General features: G+C 39.1%; 1 long non-coding RNA gene across 1 annotated transcript; it reads left to right on the forward strand.

The window, feature by feature from the left end:
• The first annotated feature begins 449 nt into the window (after window positions 1-449).
• LOC134216509 (uncharacterized) lies at window positions 450-11466 on the forward strand. The gene is made up of 4 exons (XR_009980702.1): window positions 450-820; window positions 880-1754; window positions 3871-4021; window positions 10900-11466. It is a non-coding gene; the product is annotated as an uncharacterized LOC134216509 (long non-coding RNA).
• Window positions 11467-16259: the final 4793 nt, after the last annotated feature.

Genomic DNA, 16259 nt, shown 5'->3' on the forward strand with positions numbered 1-16259 from the left:
AAAATTTCGATCAGCTGTTCGAATCTGTCTCATAAAATGGCTTATTGTTTGCTCTTTTGGGACGAAGCTCGGGGAGAAGTATGCTCTTTAGCGGGAAAATGGAACAAAAGGAGTAAAATTTGATGCATAAAAAGCATAAGTTTTACACACTTTTGCTGTTTTTGTGCATAAATGCTATATATGAATAGCTATTCATTTGTGAATAAAAGATAGTCATAATTGTGCGTAATATTTATTCCTTTTTGTGCGTATAGTCCCATTCTCCCGCGAAAGAGCTCATTTTGAAGTCATAATTGAATATTATCAATTCAGTGCAAATCCGAATTATAGCCGCTAACGAAGTTGGATTTTTCTCACAATTCGTACGTTAAACCACACAGCAAAAAATAATGTAATATCCCTCGACGTAATCAAAGCAATGTACTGAAAAATCGATGTAACGTCGGAATTTGTATGCATATTATCATCCATTTCGATGTGATATTACATCACCTGGATATTACACAGAAATCAGATTCACCAAATTTCACTACATTGCAGCTGTGTAATATTCAATTGTTGAAACGGTGAATATCACACAGAATCAGATGCAACCCTTTGGTTCTATTTAATTTGTGTCATATTACACAAATCGGACGTAATATTATGTTTGATGATTATATAATTCTCAATCTAGCAACACTTTTGACTTTCCGTTTGCGCATATCGTTGTCGGTCTTGTCGGTGCTGTCTGGAAAGGAACCATTTTGTTTGATAGCAAACGAAAATTGTTTTATTATTAAAATTAATGGCAGCAATTCAAAACAAGTTCTCAAAATGTGTAAGTACATTGTAAATTGTGTATTTAGGCAATACTAACTTCTCTGTTTCTTCCTTTAGATTCTATGCGACACGTTAGACCCGGTTTTCGTCGACGGTGGTGCCATAGAAGTCCGGATCGTAAATACTCCATTCCGATTTTTTCGCATCGTAAAGGGTGCTCTCGCCGCAGGAAGCACATTACTTCGGTTAAGTAAACATATTCGGCTATGTAGCTGGCCGGACAAATTCCGGACAACATTGAAGCGGAAACCAGGGAAAGTGGTGTACACCAACTATTCCACCCGAAAAATAGGAATTAACTGCAAACAAGTGATCCGACAATCCGTCAGTGAGGTAATGCGAGTGGCCACAGAAACATCACCGGAACCAGCTTCCGACGTGCCATATAAAAGTAATAAACCATCAATCAGTTGAAAACGACGTGATTGTGGCAGACAACGATAGTGAAGGAACAAACAGTTCCGACAGAAGTTGAAAATGCCAGAAAAATAGCTTCGGGCCCCTTCCCCTTAATATCCAAAAATCCAAGTCCAGCGTCGCTCCAACTACGGAAACGGTAGAAGTGCCGACAACTAAACTTAAACAAGGCGGTAATAAGCTTAAGGAAATGTTGCTTGCGTCAAGACTCCTCATACTGAACACCGGCCCTGGCGGACAGCAGCGACTCACGCGACTACACCATCAGTGCTTCTCAAAAGGCATACCACCACCGACACCATCCATGGCCGGTAATACAGTCGATTCTAGAAGATGCGTCACCTGTATCTAATGGCATCGCTAGCGTCCTTCTGCTACAAAATGAGAGGATCAAGGTCATACTGCATGATCATTGGCGATCATCTGACATTCGCAGGGAAAACGGAACATGAAGAGACAGCAACAGTTGCAGCTTACGCAAAAGCCTCCAGACAAGGATTCAGGATTGAACGAAGGTAAACCAGATACTATATTTTTTTATTCATGTTTTTGTGTTTCTGATGAATCGCATTGTTGCCTATTAGGGTGGCTCAAAAAACACTTTTTCAAATTTTGATGGGCCGCCCTCTTATTCGGTTCTATTTGATGCCCTGATGCTCTGGACAAAATTTCAGCCAAATCGGTCAACGTTTGGGCAGTGCTAAACTCGTTGGTAGTTTATATGGAAAAATGTATGCAGAAACATCCAAGAACAGTAATTTGCAGTTGGACGGCACAATTTACGATCAAGAACCATGATACTCATTCAGTTCTTGTAAAATAAAAAACAGAATGTTATGCTGAAAATCGCGAGAAGATTAGAGTTTATTACGCAAAGATATTAGCATTTTACTGCACTGAAAGGATTTCAAACCATAAAGTCACGTGTTTCACATATGATTCTTCACTACTTGTCAGTCATGTGTTATCCACTAGCCTTACACGTCACTACAAAGTGTATGATCCAAGTTTGATTGGTAAAGGTTCGCATATCGATGTAACGTGTTTGATAATTGAAATCGATAGTTAAAATTGACAGATGTCATAGCCATTCATATCGGAAATTCAAATATAATTATCATGAAATTGAAAGTGAAACAATTTTGAAATCTATATTATCTTATTTCCAACCACAATATTAAAAAGGAGGTAACTAGCAAACAACACAGGAAATGATTTACACAAAAGCGTTTTGGTGTTTTAGCATTTAAATTTAACTTATTTATTACAGCATAATACAGCATGGCATGTACAACTAATGTAGTTTATCAAAAGGGGTTGAATTAACTCCAGAGGAATCGCCGTCAACGAGACTCTCAACCGTTGATTCACCGGTATCAATGAAATTTTCCTGAAAACATTTAACATTAGAAACATTTTGTTCCGTTTTGTATTGTTTTTGATTTATCTCACCACTGTAACTCTGTAGCTGACTGGATTCGTCAACCGGGTTCTGGTCATCCGAGAATGCGTCTTCCGTCGCTGATATTACCTGCGTCTCTGTGCCAATATCCGATGTGATTCCGAGCTGAACCTATTGACGAGGCGTCAGCAAATTGTACACCATATCCTGGAATTATATGTAATTAATATAGCTACTAAAACCAAAAAAGTATATAAAACTTACGGTTGAGCAGATTAACTAGATCCACAGACAAGTTTATTTCGTCGTTTGAGGCTTCTTGATGTGAATCTTCCATCTCTCGTTGCCTGTCAGCCATTTTGAATGAAAGAAAAAAATTGACTGCAGTTTGTTGCAACATTCAAACGTCAAACACGTTCGAACAATGTGGCGCTACATTTGGTTGAAATTCGTTACAGTTTCACTTGAAAGTATGGTGGATCTTATATGAACGGCGGCAAAATAGAGTTGTTCACAAATTTAATGTGAATTACACTAGGATGTGCAGGTAAAACATTCGAAAAACGTGGGAAACCATATCAATAATCATATGTTGATATCAAATAAATTTATCGAATAGGAACATTAGGTTAGAACGTGTGGATTATTTTCAGTGTGGAGTGTTGTAGGGGTGAATTTATTTCTTTTCAAAGGTAAAAGAAACGAAATTTGCTCAAACCCCACTGCAGAGAAATGCTAATAACTTAGACGGGCAAACTCGAATCTTCTCGCGGTTTTCTGCATAATATTCTGTATTAAATTCTCCAAGATCTGAATGAGTGTCATAGTTCTTCATCGTAAGTTGTGTAGTTCAGCTGCAATTTACTGTTTTCGGATGTTTCTGCATACATTTTTTCATATAAACTTTCAACGAGTTTAGCACCGCCCAAACGTTGACCGATTTGGCTGAAATTTTGTCCAGAGCATCAGGGCATCAAATAGAACCGAATAAGAGGGCGGCCCATCAAAAAAAATTAACAAAGTTTTTCCCATACTAATTTGAGCCACCCTATTGCCTATTCAGATTACTAGAAAATACGATGTATTTTACGTAATATCATATGAAATGAAAGTAATATGAATGAATCTTGATATCATGAAACTCTATAATGTCATTAAGCTTCGAATCGGAATATAGGCTATTGAAGTAGTTGCAGTTTGATGTATTTATATTATTTCTTCAATTTTAGCTTCCGGATGTTTCGATATTCAGCCGTGTGCTAGGCAGGCGTAGTTCAAACAAACCGCTTCACATCGCAGAACAGAAGAAGGACAAGCACTTTCCGCTATCGGCATGGCACTGAACTGGCGGTTTTCCAGTGGATCTGAAGAGCACTATAGGTATGTAAGAACTATTTTTTCATATAGTTATTATTCAACTAGCAACCATAGGTCTGTAGAATTGAATTGGCATATTTCGTTGAATTGAATGTGTTTTTGGCACGATAGCCAAAGTTGTATTTTATACTTCACATCTTCATCACTTCATTTTCATTCCCAAGAGAATTATGTAGCGATTCCGGCGTGATTCCTTTCGCGATTCCAACGGGAATCTTTTCGAAATTCAGACGGGATTCCTACGGCAATCCTTTCGAAATTCCTACGGCAATTCTTTCGGAATTCCGATGTGAATCCTTTCGGTATCCCCAAGGGAATTTTAGGATTCTGGAGAGAATCCTTTCGGGATTCTGAAGAGAATCCTTTCGGGATTCTGAAGAGAATCCTCTCGGGATTCTGAAGGGAATCTTTTCGGGATTCTGAAGAGAATCCTTTCGGGATTATAAATAGAATCCTTTCGGAATTCAGAAGAGAATCCTTTCAGGATTCGGAATAGAATCCTTTCGGGTTTCTGAAGAGAATCCTTTTGGGATTCTGAAGAGAATCCTTTCGGGATTCTGAAGAGAATCCTTTCGGGATTCTGAAGAGAATCCTTTCGGGATTCTGGAAAGATTCGAAATTCTGAAGAGAATCCTTTCGAGATTATGAAGAGAATCCCTTCGGGATTCTGAAGAGATTCTTTTCGGGATTCTGGAGAGAATTGTTTCGGGATTCTGAAAAGGATTGTTTCGGCATTCTGAAGAGAATACTTTCGGGATTCTGAAGAGAATACTTTCGGGATTCTGAAGAGAATCCTTTCGGGATTCTGAAGAGAATCCTTTCGGGATTCTGAAGAGAATCCTTTCGGGATTCTGAAGAGAATCCTTTCGGGATTCTGAAGAGAATCCTTTCGGGATTCTGAAGATAATCCTTTCGGGATTCTGAAGAGAATCCTTTCGGGATTCTGAAGAGAATCCTTTCGGGATTCTGAAGAGAATCCTTTCGGGATTCTGAAGAGAATCCTTTCGAGATTCTGAAGAGAATACTTTCGGGATTCTGAAGAGAATACTTTCGGGATTCTGAAGAGAATCCTTTCGGGATTCTGAAGAGAATCCTTTCGGGATTCTGAAGAGAATCCTTTCGAAATTCTGAAGAGAATCCTTTCGGGATTCTGAAGAGAATCTTTTCGGGATTCTAAAGAGAATCATTTCGGGATTCTGAAGAGAATCCTTTCGGAATTCTGAAGAGAATCTTTTCGGGATTCTGAAGAGAATCCTTTCAGGATTCTGAAGAGAATCCTTTCAGGATTCTGAAGAGAATCCTTTCAGGATTCTGAAGAGAATCCTTTCAGGATTCTGAAGAGAATCCTGTCGGGATTCTGAAGATAATCTTTTCGGGATTCTAAAGAGAATCCTTTCGGGATTCTGAATAGAATCCTTTCGGGATTCTGAAGAGAATCCTTTCGGGATTCTGAAGAGAATCCTTTCGGGATTCTGAATAGAATCCTTTCAGGATTCTGAATAGAATCCTTTCAGGATTCTGAATAGAATCCTTTCAGGATTCTGAATAGAATCCTTTCAGGATTCTGAATAGAATCCTTTCAGGATTCTGAATAGAATCCTTTCAGGATTCTGAATAGAATCCTTTCAGGATTCTGAAGAGAATCCTTTCGGGATTCTGAAGAGAATCCTTTCGGGATTCTGAAGAGAATCCTTTCGGGATTCTGAAGAGAATCCTTTCGGGATTCTGAAGAGAATTCTTTCGGGATTCTGAAGAGAATCCTTTCGGTATTCTGAAAAGAATCCTTTCGGGATTCTGAAGAGAATCCTTTCGGGGTTCCGAAGAGAATCCTTTCAGGATTCTGAAGGGATTCTCTCGGGATTCTGAAGAGAATCCTTTCGGGATTCTAAAGATAATCCTTTTGGGATTCTAAAGAGAATCCTTTTGGGATTCTAAAGAGAATCCTTTTGGGATTCTAAAGAGAATCCTTTTGGGATTCTAAAGAGAATCCTTTCGGGATTCTAAAGAGAATCCTTTCGGGATTCTAAAGAGAATCCTTTTGGGATTCTAAAGAGAATCCTTTTGGGATTCTAAAGAGAATCCTTTTGGGATTCTAAAGAGAATCCTTTTGGGATTCTAAAGAGAACCCTTTCGGGATTCTGAAGAGAATGCTTTCGGGATTCTGAAGAGAATCCTTTCGGGATTCTGAAGAGAATCCTTTCGGGATTCTGAAGAGAATCCTTTTGGGATTCTTAAGAGAATCCTTCCGGGATTCTGAAGAGAAGCCTTTCGGGATACTGAAGAGAATCCTTTCGGGATTCTGAAGAGAATCCTTTCGGGATTCTGAAGAGAATCCTTTCGAGATTCTGAAGAGAATATTTTTGGGATTGTGGAGAGAATCCTTTCGAGATTCTGAAGAGAATCCTTTCGGGATTCTAAAGTGAATCCTTTCGGGATTCTAAAGAGAATCCTTTTGGGATTCTAAAGAGATTCCTTTCGGGATTCTGAAGAGAATGCTTTCAGGATTCTGAAGAGAATCCTTTCGGGATTCTGAAGAGAATCCTTTTGGGACTCTTAAGAGAAGACTTTCGGGATTTTGAAGAGAAGCCTTTCGGGATTCTGAAGAATAGCCTTTCGGGATTCTGAAGAGAAGCCTTTCGGGATTCTGAAGATAATCCTTACGGGATTCTGAAGAGAATCCTTTCGAGATGCTGAAGAGAATCCTTTCGAGATTCTGAAGAGAATCTTTTTGGGATTCTGGAGAGAATCCTTTCGAGATTCTGAAGAGAATCCTTTCGAGATTGTGAAGAGAATCCTTTCGGGATTCTGAAGAGATTCTTTTCGGAATTCTGGAGAGAATTGTTTCGGGATTCTGAAGAGAATTGGTTCGAGTTTCTAGAGAGAATCTTTTCGGGATTCTGGAGAGAATCCTTTCGGGATTCTGAAGAGAATCCTTTCAGGTTTCTGAAGAGAATCCTTTCGGGATTTTGAAGAGAATCATTTCGGGATTCTGAAGAGAATACTTTCGGGATTCTGAAGAGAATCCTTTTGAGATTCTTAAGAGAATCCTTTCGGGATTCTGAAGAGAATCCTTTCGTGTTTCTGCAGAGAATCCTTTCGGAATTTTGAAGAGATTTACTTTGGAATCCCGGAAGGATTCCCCTTGGAATACCGGAAGTATTTCCTTTGAATATTGGGAGTATTTCCTTTGGAATATCAGAAGGTTTCCCTTAGGAATCACGGAACGATTCCCTTAGGAATCCCGGAAGGATTCCCTTTGGAATCCCGGAAGGATTCCCTTTGGAATCCCGGAAGGATTCCCTTTGGAATCCCGGAAGGATTCCCTTTGGAATCCCGGAAGGATTCCCTTTGGAATCCCGGAAGGATTCCCTTTGGAATTCCGGAAGGATGCCCTTTGGAATCCCGGAAGGATTCCTTTGGAATCCGGAAGGATTCCTTTGGAATCCCGGAAGGATTCCCTTTGGAATCCCGGAAGGATTCCTTTGGAATCCCGGAAGGATTCCCTTTGGAATCGGAAGGATTCCTTTGGAATCCGGAAGGATTCCTTTGGAATCCCGGAAGGATTCCCTTTGGAATCGGAAGGATTCCTTTGGAATCCGGAAGGATTCCTTTGGAATCCCGGAAGGATTCCTTTGGAATCCCGGAAGGATTCCCTTTGGAATCCGGAAGGATTCCTTTGGAATCCCGGAAGGATTCCTTTGGAATCCCGGAAGGATTCCTTTGAATCCCGGAAGGATTCCTTTGGAATCCCGGAAGGATTCCCTTTGGAATCCCGGAAGGATTCTCTTTGGAATGCCGGAAGATTCTCTTTGGAAACCGGAAGGATTCTCTTTGGAATCCCGGAAGGATTCCCTTTGGAATCCCGGAAGGATTCCCTTTGAAATCCCAGAAGGATTCCCTTTGAAATCCCGGAAGGATTCCCTTTGGAATCCCGGAAGGATTCCCTTTGGAATCGCGGAAGGATTCCTTTTGGAATCCCGGAAGGATTCCCTTTGGAATCCCGGAAGGATTCCCTTTGGAATCCCGGAAGGATTCCCTTTGGAATCCCGGAAGGATTCCCTTTGGAATCCCGGAAGGATTCCCTTTGGAATCCCGGAAGGATTCCCTTTGGAATCCCGGAAGGATTCCCTTTGGAATCCCGAAAGGATTCCCTTTGGAATCTCGAAAGGATTCCCTTTGGAATCTCGAAAGGATTCCCTTTGGAATCTCGAAAGGATTCCCTTTCGAATCCCGAAAGGATTCCCTTTCGAATCCCGAAAGGATTCCCTTTGGAATCCCGGAAAGTTTCCCTTTGAAATCCCGAAAGGATTCCCTTTGGAATCCCGAAAGTATTCCCTTTGCAATCCCGAAAAGTTTCCCTTTGGAATCCCGAAAAGATTCCCTTTGAAATCCCGAAAGGATTCCCTTTGGAATCCCGGAAGGATTCCCTTTGGAATCCCGGAAGGATTCCCTTTGGAATCCCTGACGGATTCCCTTTGGAATTCCGGAAGGATGCCCTTTGGAATCCCGGAAGGATTTCCTTTAGAATCCCGAAAGGTTTCCCTTTGGAATCTCGAAAGGATTCCCTTTGGAATCTCGAAAGGATTCCCTTTGGAATCTCGAAAGGATTCCCTTCAGAATCCCGAAAGGATTCCCTTTCGAATCCCGAAAGGATTCCCTTTGAAATCCTGAAAGGATTACCTTTGGAATCCCGGAAAGTTTCCCTTTGAAATCCCGAAAGGATTCCCTTTGGAATCCCGAAAGTATTCCCTTTGCAATCCCGAAAAGTTTCCCTTTGGAATCCCGAAAAGATTCCCTTTGAAATCCCGAAAGGATTCCCTTTGGAATCCCGGAAGGATTCCCTTTGGAATCCCGGAAGGATTCCCTTTGGAATCCCGGAAGGATTCCCTTTGGAATCCCGGAAGGATTCCCTTTGGAATCCAGGGAGGATTCCCTTTGGAATCCCGGGAGGATTCCCTTTGGAATCGGAAGGATTCCCTTTGGAATCCCGGAAGGATTCCCTTTGGAATCCCGGAGAGATTCCCTTTGGAATCCCGGAAGGATTCCCTTTGGAATCCCGGAAGGATTCCCTTTGGAATCCCGGAAGGATTCCCTTTGGAATCCCGGAAGGATTCCCTTTGGAATCCCGGAAGGATTCCCTTTGGAATCCCGGAAGGATTCCCTTTGGAATCCCGGAAGGATTCCCTTTGGAATCCCGGAAGGATTCCCTTTCGAATCCCGAAAAGTTTCCCTTTGGAATCCCGAAAAGTTTCCCTTTGGAATCCCGAAAGGATTCCCTTTGGAATTCCGAAAGGATTCCCTTTGGAATCCCGAAAGGATTCCCTTTGGAGTTCCGAAAGGATTCCCTTTGGAATCTCGAAAGGATTCCTTTTGGAATCCCGAAAGGATTCCTTTTGGAATCCCGAAAGAATTATCTTTGGAATCCCGAAACGATTCCCTTTGAAATCCCGAAAGGATTCCCTTTGGAATCCCGGAAAGTTTTCCTTTGAAATCCCGAAAGGATTCCCTTTGGAATCCCGAAAGTATTCCCTTTGCAATCCCGAAAAGTTTCCCTTTGGAATCCCGAAAAGATTCCTTTTGAAATCCCGAAAGGATTCCCTTTGGAATCCCGAAAGGATTCCCTCTGGAGTTCCGAAAGGATTCCCTTTGGAATCCCGAAAAGTTTCCCTTTGGAATCCCGAAAGGATTCCCTTTGGAATCCCGAAAAGTTTCCCTTTGGAATCCCGAAAGGATTCCCTTTGGAATCCCGAAAGGATTCCCTTTGGAATCCCGAAAGGATTCCCTTTGGAATTCCGAAAGGATTCCCTTTGGAATCCCGAAAGCATTGCCTTTGGAATCCCGAAAGTATTTCCTTTGCAATCCCGAAAAGTTTCCCTTTGGAATCCCGAAAAGATTCCCTTTGAAATCCCGAAAGGATTCCCTTTGGAATCCCGAAAGTATTCCCTTTGGAATCCCGAAAGGATTCCCTCTGGAGTTCCGAAAGGATTCCCTTTGGAATCCCGAAAAGTTTCCCTTTGGAATCCCGAAAAGTTTCCCTTTGGAATCCCGAAAGGATTCCCTTTGGAATCCCGAAAGGATTCCCTTTGGAATCCCGAAAGGATTCCCTTTGGAATCCCGAAAGGATTCCCTTTGGAATCCCGAAAGGATTCCCTTTGGAATCCCGAAAGGATTCCCTTTGGAATCCCGAAAGGCTTCTCTTTGGAAGCCCAAAAGGATTCTCTTTGGAATCCCGAAAGGATTCCCTTTGGAATCCCGAAAGGAATTCCGAAAGGATTCCCTTTGGAATCCCGAAAGGATTCCCTTTGGAATCCCGAAAGGATTCCCTTTGGAATCCCGAAAGGATTCCCTTTGGAATCCCGAAAGGATTCCCTTTGGAATCCCGAAAGGATTCCCTTTGGAACCCCGAAAGGATTGCCTTTGGAATCCCGAAAGGATTCCCTTTGGAGTCCCGAAAGGATTCCCTTTGGAGTCCCGAAAGGATTCCCTTTGGAATCCTGAAGAATTGTTTTTGAAGTCCGAGACTTTTTGGGATTTTTAGAACTCCCCCTCCCCCCTTGAGATTCTTCAAGCATGTTTCACTAACTCTCAGAAGGAATCCCTTTCGAATTTCCTTTGAATTATAAGGAGGAATGCCTTCGGAATATCCACAAAATTTTTTAATCAGGGAATCCCAGCATGAACTTCTAAGAAGGATTCCCTAAGTATCCCAAAGGATTCCATTGCTCCAGAATCCACCTTGGACTCTAGACTAAATAGACTAATAAATTACCTATAAACTTTCAAAAGGATTTCCTTCGGGATCCCAGACGGATTACGTTAATCAATCCAATAAAGATTTCCTGTGATTTACTTCTGAATTCTAAACTTTTTTATTATTTCAGCGTCTGAATAGACCACCGACTTCCGTGCCACTTATGTCGTTAAGTTGTGTGTGGCTTGCTTGTTTCGAGTAAGAAGCTGCTTAGCTTTTGCCACGCCATTTCACAGGACAACTTGGGACAACGATCGTGTTCACGATTACTCTTGCCCCACGCCTTTACGGTTAATTGATGCGGATAACCGATGAGGACAACAATCATACGGGTTACTCCTAATAACAACCACTGCTTATAGCCTATTTAGGTTACGCCATTTAAATACCATATAAGTTATCGAGTTAAATATTGGAAAGAAAATTGAATATAGGGGCATGGGGATTGGTATCAAGTTACTCTTCATCATCATATTTATTATCTTAAATGGCGTAATCTGAATAGGCTATTAGACTTCCAGTACGAATAATGTCAGTTGATTGTGAATGATGGTCAGCGACAGTAAAAATGTTTCAAATGAATGACACAATACCGCTGAAACCGCGGAAACAACCTGATCTATTGGCATAAAATTAATTTTCTTCATTCAACTTCTGTATACAGTCTATATTCTATAGTTTATAGAAAAAAATAAGAACAAATAAATATTGTATGTGTAATATCAATTAAAATAAAGTTAGAAATGATTAATAAACCGAAAAGACCAACGTCGAGAACCTACATGCATCGGACAATTTTACATCACATTGTTTTACATCGCTTCGATTACGTAGCTTTATTTATTACATCGACAGAAATTACATCGTTTCTGTTTATTACACAGCCAGCTCTCGAGTACATCGTGCAGTGTAATTTTCAACAACCGACGGATTTAGCTGGTTGCAGCGATTTCGATGTAATATTCAACAACTTTTTTTGCTGTGCAAACTTCGGAAGTGGTGCGCTGTTTTTATTTGGTGATGTGCTATACAGCGCACTACTTCCGAAATTAGGTTTAACGTATGGATTGTGAGAAAAATCCAATTTCAATAGCGGCTATAAATCGGTTTTCTACTGAATTTATAATACTTTATAGTTAAAAGAGCATACTTTTGTGTGTAAAGTTTTATAGCAGTGTGAGGGTTGCGGAAAGAGTCAAAACGATTGTCAAAAAATATACAAAGTAAGTTGTCAAAAAGTATCCATCGCATCGAGAAAGTTTGTGAGCATTCTGAGAGCAGCCAAGGTAGTACACGTGTAAATCAACTCCTACTAAGGGTCCCCAGATAAAAATGTACTATTGGTTCAATAGTATAAACAATTGAATTACCATAAAGTGTACGGTATACAATAGGATACATTGTTTCTTGATGGTTGCACAGATTGTATCAACACTGAGGATACAATACATCAACATATTTCTCTGCAATTGTTTTTGAAACGTTTTCGTACATAAGATTCATACATTGATAGCTTTTGAAACGTTTCTTTAAATTACATATAAACTATATAACAATATTTCCCTCAAAGAGCCAAATATGCATTTTTTCCCTTTAAATTGCATTGTTGAACAGTAAAGCTGTCACAACTGAGAAATCAAAAATCGTATTGTTTTACTATACAAATACGATACAATCCATTGTATTTTGAACAGTTTTGTTCGGATATTTCAACAATATATTAACCATACACTCTATTGTGTGACGAAAAAAATTGTATGGAAAAATCTCACATTTTGTATAGTTACGATACTTAACAACCCGTACATTCTATTGCGAAAACTTCATTTACATTTGAGTAAATGGTTCATAACAATGCATTCTAATGTATTTCTATGGTTTCATTTACAATATAATCTATTGCCAACTTAATGTTATTAATAGTAGTGTTACAATAAATTGTATTGTTATTCTACTGTATTTTTTATTCGGGTCTGTCTCATTTAGAGAATTAAACTGAAATTAAACTTAAAAGTGACATTTCAATAATTATCGAATAACCCTGCTCGCAGAGCAAGATTATTTTTGACAGATACCGAATCATTTTGCGTCGATGTTTTTTTTTTGGACTTTATTAGAGTGATTTTTAAGTTTGACAAAGTTCATCACTTATTTGCATCGATGGCTTATTGGAATTGCTGGGTAGCACCAGCCATTCTTATGATGATTGGGTTATTTGCTAATTTTCGAACTGTCACTTTTAAGTTTAATTCTTCAAATGAGACAGACCCTAAGGTGGATCCGAGGTGTGAGGCTACCTGTCGGTCTGGCTCAATTTAATAAATAAACTGAAATTTAACTTAAAAGTGACATTTCAATAATTATCAAATAACCCTGCTCGCAGAGCAAGATTACTTTTGACAGATATCGAATCATTTTCCATCGATGTCCTATAGGCACCTTTACACGTATCAATAAAACTGATCAATCCAAATCCATCAGTTCGTACTTCAATCCCAATAAGAATGAGAGATTGATGGAAACATTGAAGATGCAGTAATGATTACCCAAAGGAATGACAATAATATCGCAATACTGATCAATTCATTTTGTATGTACGAAGAAATTTGAACACTATACCTGTCGAAATTGAATTTTCAATAGTTGAATGCATTGAAAGAATTCTTCACAATAGTTGTATAAAATCTTAGAGAGTTAACTGATCGATTCATACCAAAAGGCTGAGTTATTGGCTCTTACTTCCTGACTTATTTTGGTGACGGTCCCAATTTTGAAACTTTGAAAAGACCCCCCCCCCTTCTTACCGAAAGACGTAAATCTACGTCAAATATCATATGAAAAGCTTCTGATTTGGTCCATAAAGTTATCCAAAATTATAACATTTTGGCCGTTAATAAAACCGTACCATTGCTTACCTAGATTAATCTGAATTATCTAGAAACTTCACTTCTTCAAATCAATGTCCTATCCTACGTAACAATGAATACACATAATGACAGTTTCAACGTATACGATATAAAAGTTTAATCATTAACGTTGTAAATAATTATGTAAAAGCTGCGGCTCCATTCCGTTTTCTTGAATAAGTCACATTTTTATTTTTACGTAAATGTTAATAAAAACGACACGTATACATGCTAAATCAAAGTGTATTCAAATTCAGATATGATTAATAGATTTATAATATGTTTATGTATAATGGATGCTATCTTTTGAACAACTCACTGAGAATTAGGCTCGGAATTAGGTTGAGTGCAGTTCTTTGCAAAAAGCATCCCATGTTATTACATCCTGATTACGAGCTTTATTTCTTAGTAAAAAGGATCTTGAACATCATATGTGCTATTCCCAGTAAAATTCGAATGTGTGAACTTTGACATCAAGCTATGCTATAATATAGCTCGTAATCTTATACGAGTTAGTATTACTCCCTATAGAGTTGGGCCATCTTCGGAGTCTTGTTCTTGACTCCACTTGAAGAAATTCGTATTTGTAAGGATTAAAAAGTGGTATCATTTAAAAGCCCAAAATTGAAAGAAATTTAGATCAATATTATTGCCGATTTCACCAATTTGAAGAGTTATGTGTAGATTGTGATTTGCCCGCTTCATTTTCTCACACCCACTCTCATTTCGGGTTGATCGATTTTTGTTACTGAAATTTACCCAATTATAACCCATTACTCGTTAGTCATATGTAAGCGTGTACACTAAATCGATTCCCGCCATGATTTGACGTCTATTTGTTTTCAGATTGAGCACTCACACACAAATATTATACACGGAAAATCAAATTTTTTTGAGTGTATTGAGTGTGAGAAAAAGATGACTGTTAGAAAAAAAAATCTCGCAGAACTCTTATAAAGTGCAAAAAGCGCAATAATTTGCAAATTCAGTTATACAGACAAGTTCAATCAAAACATTGTAGATAAGTAATTGTTTTAAAACTATGAGCGAACTATGAGTTCGACTTTGGTCATCCGTTACGAGGATGCGCAAGATCAGAATTCATGTGAAAACTTACATAGACCTTTATGATTATTACATTTTTCAAACGTAATGGATGCAGTTTTTGAACACTTCATTGAGAATAAGTTTGCCCGCTTCGATATAGGATATCTGTTCCATTATTAATAACATGCTCGTATATCAATAACATTCGCAAAACAGGCAATTTATGCTCGATTTTTGCGTGTTTTGTTGTTATCCGGCTCACTGCTGAAAAAAAATCACAAGAATGAGAAATGAAACAATTTGCTCACCAATTATTAATTGTTTTCGAATGGTATTGATTTGGATACATGGTATGAATTCAAGGAGCAGTTTCCCTAGTAAGTATGTCCATTGCAAGAAACAGAAGCAGTCTTATACATCTAGAAACATTCAAAATATCAATAAATTATCAAAGCCCTATTAAATGTAGTTAAATTACATTGAATGTTCAACAAGTCCAATAGAATTTAGTTTCGCGCTTATCCAATGATTCCAATATGCATTCTTATTGAAGCCGAATGCCTGTTAGAATCTTATTTCAACATCATATAAGAAAAATGCCAATGTTTACAAACAATGAAAATAAATACTAAGGTATGGAAATCCATATTTTGTGTGCGTGCCTTTCGTGTATGGCGAAAAAGCTTTCACTACTACGCGTACATATTTGAACGCGCTTCCATAAGAAGCCGTGCAAATATGTACGTCACCATTTGCTGTTTACATTTTCTATCATCTACTAATACACTTGCATTTGGTCTTCTTCCTCACCTTCTATCTATGCTCATTGGTTTACAAACAAAGACCCACACTGAAAACCAAAACTACCCAAAAGTGGGTTGTTTGCACTCAAAACCGTGGTTTGGCCCAATAACCCAAATTTGAGTAAAATGACTTTTCTGTCACTAGGTAGTTTGCCTTTAATCCCATGTAAACAATTTACCCAAAGCTGAGTTTAATTTATCCAAAGCGGACCTTAATCAACCCAAAATAGAGAATATTGAATTTACTCAAATTTGGGTTATTGGGCTGAGCAACCTCGGTGAGGTGTTTGCATCTTGCTCTAGTTTTGATAGCATGGGAAAGAAAGGGAAAACTACCCAAATTTGGGTAAATTTTTTCTGCTATATTCTCATAAGTGCGTATATTGAACTCAAAGTTTGGGTTGATTTATCTGTCCGTGCAGGTAAATTATAGAAATCAAGACAAAATTTTCAAAACGACTTATCTGCTTTTGTAAACAAAGATTCAAACGGCGATTTGACGAATCTGATAGCTCTCCCACGCAAACCAACACCATCAACAGGTAGCGGAATCCCTCACCTACCTATTGACGGTGTTGGTTTGCGTGGGAGAGCTATCAGATTCGTCAAATCGCCGTTTGAATCTTTGTTTACAAAAGCAGATAAGTCGTTTTGAAAATTTTGCCTTGAAATGTCATCTCATGTCGACCCAGGTGGTCGACATCCCCGCGTGCACAGGCCCGACCAACCATTTC

The sequence above is a fragment of the Armigeres subalbatus genome, chromosome 2, assembly GCF_024139115.2.
Source record: "Armigeres subalbatus isolate Guangzhou_Male chromosome 2, GZ_Asu_2, whole genome shotgun sequence".
In the NCBI taxonomy this organism is placed as follows: domain Eukaryota; kingdom Metazoa; phylum Arthropoda; class Insecta; order Diptera; family Culicidae; genus Armigeres; species Armigeres subalbatus.